The 10,198-nt window shown below is 55.0% G+C and overlaps 1 long non-coding RNA gene across 2 annotated transcripts; it reads right to left on the reverse strand.

The window, feature by feature from the left end:
- Positions 1 to 609: 609 nt before the first annotated feature.
- LOC102970136 lies at positions 610 to 6,252 on the reverse strand. 2 transcript variants are annotated; one of them, XR_006217605.1, is made up of 3 exons: positions 6,164 to 6,252; positions 1,409 to 1,475; positions 610 to 1,022 (listed from the first exon to the last, which is right to left on the reverse strand). It is a non-coding gene; the product is annotated as an uncharacterized LOC102970136 (long non-coding RNA). The 2 variants fall into 2 exon arrangements; XR_445464.3 differs by having other exon boundaries at positions 1,344 to 1,475.
- Between the last annotated feature and the right edge of the window lie 3,946 nt (positions 6,253 to 10,198).

A 10,198-nucleotide genomic window follows, 5' to 3' on the forward strand; every position in this document is an offset into this window, starting at 1 on the left:
GTGTAAACACCACACCCTGCACCCATAGGTGTCCCTATGTCGTTAGTCCACAGTGTTGGGTGTAACCAAGTGGCTCCCCTTGGACCCCAACACCCACAGATTGGGCATCTCGGCTGCAGACATCATGCACTTCCTGCTTCTCAGACTTAGGGGGACACAGACAAAGGTGGGGTGGAACCCATGGGCTTTGGAACCTAGAATTTCCCATCAGCACAACCCCAAGCTTGACTACAACTCCTGTTCTGGTGAGCTGAAGGAACAGAAAACACACCCATTTCCCCTTTCTGGGAGGGGGGTTTCCGTACTGACCTCCCCCCACTCCTCCCCCCCGCCAAGTCTTGGCTGGGGGGTGGGGGATGTCCCCAGTGAAAGTCAAGGAGAACTGTGCCTTCCCTGCATCCATGCTAAAAATAATTCCAGGCAGGGCTGCTGCCACTGAACAGCAGGAAGGACAGATTCATGTTTTGCTTTAAACCTAGAAGCAGCTCAGCAGTTGGGGGCGAGGGAGGGGTGGGAGAGGGAGGCTAGGGATCTGAGAACCCTGGCAGTACTCTCCCCACCCCCACCTCCCAGCTGCAGCTGGTCCTCTCAGGGGTGCCTGGGAGGGGGGTGTGAGTGCAAGAGAGAGAGAGAGAGAGAGAGAGAGAGAGAGAGAGAGAGAGAGAGTATGTGTGTGTGTGGTGACAGGGCCTCCCAGCAGAGCAGGAAGCCTGGGAAGGTTGGAGATGGGTGGGGAGGGGTCTCTGTCCTGCTAACTGGAGCGTGCAGCCTGGAAGGGCACGAGTCACGTACTCCACGGGGTCCCCACCTCCTCTGAGAGGAGCTCTGTCCCAGCAGCCCACACCACGCTCCTCTGCGGCCCCTGCCCGCCTGCAGTGTGGTGCCTGCCCCTCGGGGGCTCCTGGCACACACAGGGCTGAGGATTGTCACTTCACAGTCCCCTGCTCTGTCTGGCTTCTGCTCTGCCCAAAGAGATGGGGAGGTCCTCAAGGGCGGGTGCGGTCCAGTGGCGAGGAATTTCCCTGGAAACGGGAAGTACAAGATGTGTCAGTGTGGGATCCCAGCTCAAGGAGTAAGCGGCTGAGTACAGGGAAGAGGCCCCCCTGGCCGCCCTCTCCTGCTCTCTCTCCTCCCACTGCTCCCCTGCCTGGCTCATGCTTCAGAGGCCTCTCGCATGGCAGCAGGACCATTCTGTAGGTGACCTCAGTTTCCCAAGGTAACAGTACAAAACTATCACGAATTGAATGAATTGGACGTGTGCCATGTTCCAGGCACTATACTGACTCTGACATGGATTATCTCACTTAATCCTCTCAGCAAGCCTCAATTATCAGAATTATTACTCTGCCTGTTTACAGATGATGAAACTGAGGCTTATGGTGATGAAGTGCTTGTCCTAGGATCCCACCGGTAGTACGTGGCAGAGACGGGGCTCAAAGTCACGATTTGGGACGGAGAATGTCCATGATGGATATCTAGAGAACAACGAGACAAAATTTTGGAAATTGGATCTTCCCAAATGATTTAGGACACACGGTTGCTGTACTTGATACTTTGGTTTAAACAAAACAAAACAAAACAAAACAAAACAGTGGCTTTAGAACCAAAATTTGTACCACCAGTTATGATTTGGGCCAAGAAATGTAACCATTCTGAGCCTCAGTTTCCATCTCGACCAAATGGGTACAATAATCCTTGCATAGAATTGCTACAGAGTAATGAATTTGAACCCAACGTTTTTTTCTAAACCTGGAAAACACCATGCTCCTTACTGCCTCAGGGCCTTTGCCTGTGCTGTTTCCATTTTTTTTTTTTTTAAGTTTATTTATTTTTGAGAGAAAGAGAAAGACACAGAAGGGCAGAGAGAGAGAATCCCAAGCAGGCTCCGTGCTGTCAGCCTGGAGCCCCACACAGGGCTTGATCCCGCAAACCACAAGACCATGACCTGAGCCAAAATCAAGAATTGGACGCTTAACTGCCAGAGCCACACAAGCACCCCACAAGTGCTGTTTCCTATACCTGAACCCTCAGCCCGTAGATGTTCACACACACTGATCTGTTCTCATCATCTTAATCTCAGCTCAAACTTAACTTTCCTTAGAGCAGCCTTGCCTGACTACCCAGACTACCCCATTCCCCTCAATTGCATCGCTCTGTTTTGGGGATCTGAAATTATCCTTCTCATTTATTTGTTTTATGTGTTTATTTGTTTATGGCCTATCCTACCTCTCCAACTGCCAAGGAGGTAAGTTTCCTGAGAGCGAGGATCCCTGTAGGGTTCAAGGACCCATTCCCAACGTTCAAAGCAGCACCTGGCAAACATCAGAGCTTGCTAAACATTTATGAATGAATAATGATCGTGCTTTAAAAACAGCATTATTTTCCAGTGTCTGACTCTCCGACAGGCCTCACTAAGCCAAAGGGCAGTAAATGTGGGTTAATGAGGGCTCAAGAGAGGGCTTTGGGCCTGGCCCAGGCCCAGCCCCAAAGCTCCCAGGCTGCGGGGAGCCATGAGGCTGCTTGGGCTTCCGGCTGCTCCAGGATAAAGGTCAGCCCTCTTGCTGGAACATGAGGTTCTGCACCATCTGGGCCTGCCTGTCTCTGGCCTCATCTCCCTGGGTTCCCTAACCTGTACTCCATGTCCAGGCCAGACCAAACAACTCAAAGTGCCCACCGGAGAACACAGGCTGCTTCATGCCAGTGTGCCTTTATAGACATTATTCCTTCCACCTGGAATGCCCTGTACCCTTACTTTGCCTGGCTAGCTCCTTTCAGACTCGCAGACTGGCTTCCCCAGAGGGGCCCTCCCTGACCCCTCTGGCCACCTCCAGTCCCCAACTTCCCAGGGCACTATAATGATCTATTTTTGTGCACCTTCCCGAGTAGGCCAGAGATCCCTCAAGGGCAATGACCAGCTTTTGTGCCACCAGGATAAACCACAGTGCCTGGTGCAAACAGTAAGAGATTAACAGACGCTCCAGCACAGTTTTTAGACTTTGGGCCCCCAGGAATGAACACAATTCCTGGAGCACACAGTAGGTGTTCATTAAGTACCCACTGAACACGTGAACCTCAGCGACCTGACACTGGCAGAGCTGGAGGGAAGGGGAAGAGCTCAAGTGGGGGTAGGAATGGAAGATGCTTCCTCGGAAACAAGTCGATGTCAGTTGGGACCCTAGGAAACTTCCCAGGAGAATGAACACATAAACAGCAAAAAGAAAAGCAAACACAGATGGATGGAGGCTTAGAAACAGGGCTCTCAGTGAGCAAAGACAGAGAGAAGGATGAAAGAGGAAGAACTGGGCTCAGAGGGGACAAAATGTGCCCATGAGAGCCGCAGAAGACAGGAAGCCAGAGACCGGGACAGGCCGACTCACTACAGGATGTCTGGTGCCCTTGCTTCAGCCTCTGGGGGTAGATAAGGGTGGCGTGGACAATGTGGTCCCTTCCTACGGTGGTAGAGCTGGGTGAAAGGCCACATGTCACGAGATTTCGGGACGTCTTGGGAAACTCTTCCTCTCTTAGCTCGGAAGAGGCCCCGTGTTATGAAACGAAGCACCCGAGATCGCACCGTCACAAACCAAGTTTCTTGCCTCTGGGTGAACAACCCAGCTGCTCTTGCCTCACGTTTCCCATCGGGAAAGTGACTGCTCTTCTCTTCACGGTAGAGGAACGTTAAGATCACGCCGAGTTGGGACATGTAGGTGAAACGTACGTGGCCTGACACAAACCCCGGGGATTGACATGACGGTGGTGATTTCTCCCAAAGTGCTGCCATAAATGGGTCCTAACAGAGACCATGCCGCCATGTCGCTGGGTGCCACAGACAGACCTGAGTTCAGAGACTCAGGCTCTGGTTTTTGGACCCCATGCCAGACCAATACAACAAGGCAAAGTTTATTCCCAGGTGAGGGGGTGGTAAGTGGCAGCAGGCGTGCCAGTTGGCAGAGGGACAACGGAGGATGCCCTCAGCCAGCAAGCCTGACCATCCAGCTCTGCCATTCAGCCTCCTCCAGGGCCCCTACACTTCCAGCCTGTCAAATGGGCCGGAAACAGTTATACCTCAAGGCACGCACGGACTCCCAGGAGGCAGAGTCTTTGGAATCACTTGAGAAAGAAGGGACTGAAACTGAGGCTTGAGCAATGGAGGACTTACAATTTAGGTGCATGGTCTAAGCAGCCTAGCAGACCATTTAGAAATGCTGGCATTGGCGGCACCTGGCTGGCTCAGTCGGTTGAGCGTCTGACTTTTGATTTCTGCTCAGGTCATGGTGCTGGGGGCGTGGGATGGAGCTCTCTGCTGGGCTCTGCACTGAGTGTGGAGCCTGCTTGAGATTCTCTCTCCTTCTGCCCCTCTCCCCCGTTCACTTGTGCGCGCTCTCTCTCTAGGAGGAGGAGCAGGAGGAGGAAGAGGAGGAGAAGGAGAGGAAGAGGAAGAGGAAAGGGAAGAAGAAAGAAAAAGGAGGAGGGGGGAGGAGTAGGAGGCAAAGAAAAAGAAGGAGGAGGGGGAGGAGAAGGAGACGAAATGCTGGCATTGATGTCAGACAAATATGAATCCCAGCTCTGTCACTTCTCTGAACCTCAGTTTCCTATTATTGTGAATAATAATATCACAAATTCCTAGGGGAAGAAGGCCAGGTCAGTCTCTGAATGTTGAAGCCACTTTGAGGAGGTTAAACTGGTCATGACTCAGAAAATCACTAAGTCACCAAGTGTCAAATTCCATTTCACAGCTTCTATTAGGAATGTGTGATTCCTGGAGGGTGGGGAGGGTCCTTTTCCACCCCCCACCCCCACCCCAGGCCCACCTCTGCCGTGTTCTCTGCTACTGATGGGGGAGGATCACAGATTAACAGGTCTGCCAAGCTTTGGGGGAGGCAACTTAAATAGAGCCTTCAGCTCACTTGTCCAGCTGGGTTTAAGAGTATTGCTGAAGTGCTCGGGAAAACAAGAGTGGCAAGGAACAGAGGATGGACCTCAAAGGCCCAGAGAACCTTCAGACCTAAATCGGAGTCCATGACCTTGGAGGCAGTTGCAGGGCTGGGTGATGGGAGAGAGAAAGAGGACTGGGGGTTTTACCCTTTTGGAGTCCAGCTTTTCTCCTCCAGGGTCCTCTCTGCACCCCCGCCCCCACCACAAGAGTTTGGAACCCAAGGACTGATTCTTGGTGGGGTCCAGACCCCACGTGGGAGGTGGGCAGATGAGAGCAGGGGTGACTGACTGACAGCAGGATGCCACAGCTGAAGAAGAAAGTATAAATATAAAGCGGCCAGTGTAGGACTGGACAGAGGCCATATGAAACACACGGTACATTCCGGCCCCAGCGTAACAAACTGTACCAGCCTTTTGGAGAGCTGGGAGCAGCGTGGAGGGGAGGGAAGGGAGCAGAGGTTCCTTCGAGGTTGGCCCTGCCTCCTCCTCCCCCACTTCTCCCACAGTTTGGGCACCGCAGGGAAAGTCCCGATGTTCCTTTTGCAACCACAGGAAACCTACTATCCCTGCTCACACTCTGTACCCAGTGTTCCTCTCAGCAGCTCCAGACGGGGAGGGAGCAGCGAGTGGGGGAGGGAGAGAGGGCTGGGGGTTTAGGCAGCCACAGCAGCCCAGATAACATGAGGGGAGGTGGTAAGCGTCGCGTGGCCGCCAGGACGCTAACTCACAGACTCCCCGGCCCATAAGCGCTGCAACAGAGGTACAAATGGCGGTGAGGTGTAGGGAAGGAAGTGCCTTGCCCAAGATCACACAGCCAGTTGTTCACCAGGGTGGGACCAGAGTGCATCCAGAGCTGGGCAGCTCTCTTGGGTGTAGCGTGCAGGCGTGGCAGGCCAGGGAACAGGCAGTGCCCGTGAACTGAGGGTGGGGAGCCCAGATCCAAGGCTGCCTCTATGCTCTGGTTAAGCTCTGGGCAGGTCTGGCTTGGGCACCATTCCCTCCACTCCTTCCAAACCTACCCCCCTCCCTCCACCTAAATATTAGAGATAATGCATGTAAAGTGGCTAGCATGAAGGCTGGTTTGTGGTGATGTCAACCAGAATGAGTCACCTCCACGCCTCCTCTCTCCTCCTCCACACACACAGCCCAAGGCCTAGAACCTCCTGGGATCTTTCTCCCATATCACCACCTCCTTCCTGAGTCCCTATAGCTCTTAACATTTGGTACTCACCACCTGCTGGCTTGGGTTATTATTTAACCTCACGAGCTGTGTGTTTGTCTCTTCAACTGGTCTGCAAACTGCCCAAGGGCAGGAAATCATTTCAATACACCCAACGTTTACTGAACATCAACTCCAGTGCCAAACTTGGCCTGTGGGGGATGAGCTCAAGTGATGGGGGGGGGAGGGGGCTCAAAGAGGCAGACTTTGTTTCCGCCTCAAGGACTTTTTAATCTGGTTAGAAGAACAGGATTAGTAAACAGATCACTAGAATACGAGACAGGCCACACGCTGTGCCGTGAGAAAGGTACAGACTGAATGTGCCGGGCATTGGGAGGGGAGAGGAATCAGATTTGGCTGGCGCTGTTTCAAGCGGGCTTTCTGAGCTGGAGCTGAAGAGATGGGTAGCCTCGGAGCATGGGCACCGCTGGCAGCAGAAATGGCACAGCACACTGCGGAGGTTGGAAGGTGGGAGACGAAAAGGACTTTAGGAATTGTGTCTTCAACTTTCTACTGACATCGTTAGCACGACCCAACAGAGCCTTCCATATGGTATGCTCAGTATGTCAGCCCTTTGTCCCCTCCTTGGTTTGGGGACGGCGGAACCTTCAGGAACTGCACTCAATGACGTCTTTCTGTAGATGGATGGGTAAAGAGAAAACGTGGCTCTGAATAAATCCGGGTTTGGGGCTGGAACAAAGGGAGGGGTCACGTTCCAGTTCGGGGTCGTCTTCTCCACCCTGCCGTCTGCTCCCGGGCTCTTCGTACTGCCGGCGTCCTGCCAGGGGTTTCCCAAGCTCTCCCAAAGGGCTGGGCTTGGTTTGCCAGCCCTTGGGAATCCCTGGAGTCTCCAGGCTGGTGCGAAGAGCGGACGGGGAAGAGGGTCCGAGACACGAGAAGGAGGAGGCTCCTCGTGGCGGGGGTGGGGTGGGGGTGGGGGGGATCGCTTGAATCAGCCCCCCTCCAGCGGGCTTCCGTTGTCACGTGACTGCATCCCAGGTCTTCCAAGTGTGGGGCTGGCGCGCTCCCAAGCTATCCTCCTCCAGACGGGACCGAGCGCTAGCGGGGCTTGGGCGGCAGCCTGGGCGGCTCCTTCTCCCTCGAGGAGCTATCGACACCTGCCCCCCCCCCCAAGTGTGGCGCCCGGGCTTCCACAGCAGGGCTCAGGTGGGGGCTGGAGAGGTCTGGGTGCTGTACGTAAGGCTGGCGCCCGGGCTGGGCTGCGGGGCCCCGCGGGCCGGGTGCGCGTCGCCGGGGCTCCGCACCAGCCCCCCGGCCGCCCCTGGCCGGGCCCCAGCGCGCACTCGCAGGGCTGCGGCGGCGGGGAGGCTGCGCGCCGAGCGCAAGCCGCGAGCACAAACAGGGCGAGGAGGCTGGTGTGAGCGCCTGGGCCCGGTGCCAGCGCGCCGGGGCTGGAACACAATGTCCCGAGCGGGCGGGCGAGCGGGGAGCGAGAACAGCCTGACTCAGCAGCTGGGTAAGTGGGTGTGCTCGCTCACCAGATCAACCGCTCTTGCAGCCTGCGGTCAGCGACGACCCGACTCTCGGAGGCTCCCTCGAGCCCGGGGGAGGAGGGGGGGGGGGTGCGGGCGTACCGCCGGCTCCCCGGCTCCCGCCCCTGCCTGCCCCTGCCTGCCGCGCGGGACCTCTACGTGGCCCCTGTGAGCATCCCTCTGCCTTCTCGCCCCTGCGTTCCAGCGTCGATCGGCCCCCCAGCCCGAGCTGAGCAGCCTCGGCCCATCTGGGAGGGGAGCTGTCCTCCTGCCCCCCTGCGCAGGTGTGGCCCGGCCTGCAGCTTCTGTGTACAAGGCCCGTTTTCCCCAAAGCCCACTACTCTGGGAGGCCCCTGGAGGTCTTGGTGTGGGGGATGTAACTCATAGCGGCAGATGGAGGTAGAAATTTGTTCTAGGGTGGCGGGGAGCACAGGAAGAGGATGCTGAGAGAAAATGGGATATAGGGCAAGAAGATCTCCTCCACCTCTGTCCTTGGCTGACCCAGAGTTTAGAGTCTCTTCCTGTCCCCTCCCCTCAAAACCACGAGGCCCCTGAAGATTTCCTCAGAGGGAGGGAGAAGCAGGTGGGGAGGTGCTTTGAAGCCTGAGACCCTGCTTTTCTGCCTTCCCCACCCTCCCACCCAAAGCCACAACAAAGACCCATGAATCCTGCCACCCAGCCACAAAGCTTCTCCTTCCTCTGCTGTGCCTGCTGTCCCCTGTGGTCTGGTAGGGCCTTGGTGAGGATGACAGCCCAGGGCAGGACTCTTCCTGGAGGTGGAGACCTGTCCCACGCCCCAGCCTCCTGGGGTGTCTGCAAGGTGCCCCAGGGGACACGCTGTGCCTGGCGTGTGCCAGGGCTGGCAGGGAGGGGCTCCGTCCTCTGCTGAGTTCCAGGAAAGGCCCTGGCAGTCAGCACAGGCCTGGGCTCCAGGGCCTTTGAGGGTGGGGCTGGGGGAGGGACCCCAGGCAGCTGAAGTGCCTCACCTGGGCCTCATGCCCCTGGGCCATCTGATGGCATCTCTGGCATCCTCTGAGGAAATGGATGCCAATGCAGGCCTGGGCCACGGACCCCCTTCCCACACATAGAGTCATATTTCCCACATGTGTGCTCGCCCAGCCAAAGCTCACAGAATCTCCCAGCCAGGAGGTAACCTCAATGTTGTCAACTCCAATCTTCTCCCTGGTATATGAAATCAGTCCAGGATATCCCAGGCCAGTGATGGTTCTGGAGCTGTTTGCACACCTGTAGTGACAGGGACACTCTCAAAAGACAGCCCACTGCCCTTCTCCAAGTCCAGTCACCTACAGGACACTTGCCCTCACATGGCCTGGAAGTGACTGAACTCATCCTCCTGTCCCTCACACCAGCTCTTCCCCGTTACCCACTGTGGGCTCTCCCATCCCCCGGACTCACCACCAAGGTGGGTTAATTTTTAACTATTTTCTCTCCTTCCCCATCCTGTATCTGATCCACTACCAAATTCTTCCCTTTGTTGCTTTTATTACAAGATGTATCGTTCCTTATTTTTCACATTCACCGCTTCCTCTCTATCCCCATAGATTCCACCTTTGGCCCAAATTCCCACAGCCTCTGTCACACTGTCCTTTCTGACCTAGGATTTTCCTTTCTCCTACTGGAATAATCTTTCTAAAACGCTGTTTAGTGTGTATGTTTTCAGCTTCAGATTCCTCAAACGCTGGGCATACCAGCTGTTAGCCTGTGTGCTCCATAAGAAGGGGCCCAGATTAATTCATGGTGCGCCCAGACCACAGAGTCCAGCCCTGGGCCTGTTACATAGCAGAAGGGCAGCAAATGACCTATCCACTTGGTTGTGCTGACTTGGTGACCCCATTACCCTGGAGTCTGTTGGTTCCTCATGCTCGCTCAGGCCCTTTTGTTTTGAAAAGTCCCTATTTTTTATTTACCAAATCTTCAGAGAGGGGTGGGGAAGGGAGAAGCTGACATCCAAGTTAGCATCAGGGAGTTTGTGCGAGGTGCCAACTGCAAAGACCTTGAGTGCACAGTGAAATGAATGAGTGCAGCTGCCTGCTGGGATCCTCTGCTTTGGTAAGACACAGAAAATCACTGAGGAGGGTGGAAGGCAGAAAGGTGAGTGGGCGCAACCAGTGACTTTGGGTTTACAGACCGATCTTTTCACCATTGGAGATTGCAGCCTGCCTAACTCTGGGTCCCTGGTCTGATGCCCGTGGACTGTTCTCTTTCTTGGCAGCAGATCACACACACACGCGCACACATACACGCACGCACACACTTTCTCTCTCCCTCCTGGTGATCCTGACCCCCAACATTTCAACATCTACCTCCTGCAGGAAGGCTCTGATACTCTACAAGCCATTTCGATCATTTTGTCAACTTCCCTCTGAGCCCTGTGAGCTGCCTTCAATCTCTTCTCTATTTTATCGCTTACTTATGTCCCGTAATATTTTCAACCCCATTGGTTATAATCTCTTTCATGGCAGGGATAGTATCTTTCATTTATTTATTTAATATAATCTATTTGTTTAGAGAAGGGAGCATGAGATAGGACACT

This window comes from Panthera tigris, chromosome B2 (assembly GCF_018350195.1).
Source record: "Panthera tigris isolate Pti1 chromosome B2, P.tigris_Pti1_mat1.1, whole genome shotgun sequence".
NCBI lineage: Eukaryota > Metazoa > Chordata > Mammalia > Carnivora > Felidae > Panthera > Panthera tigris.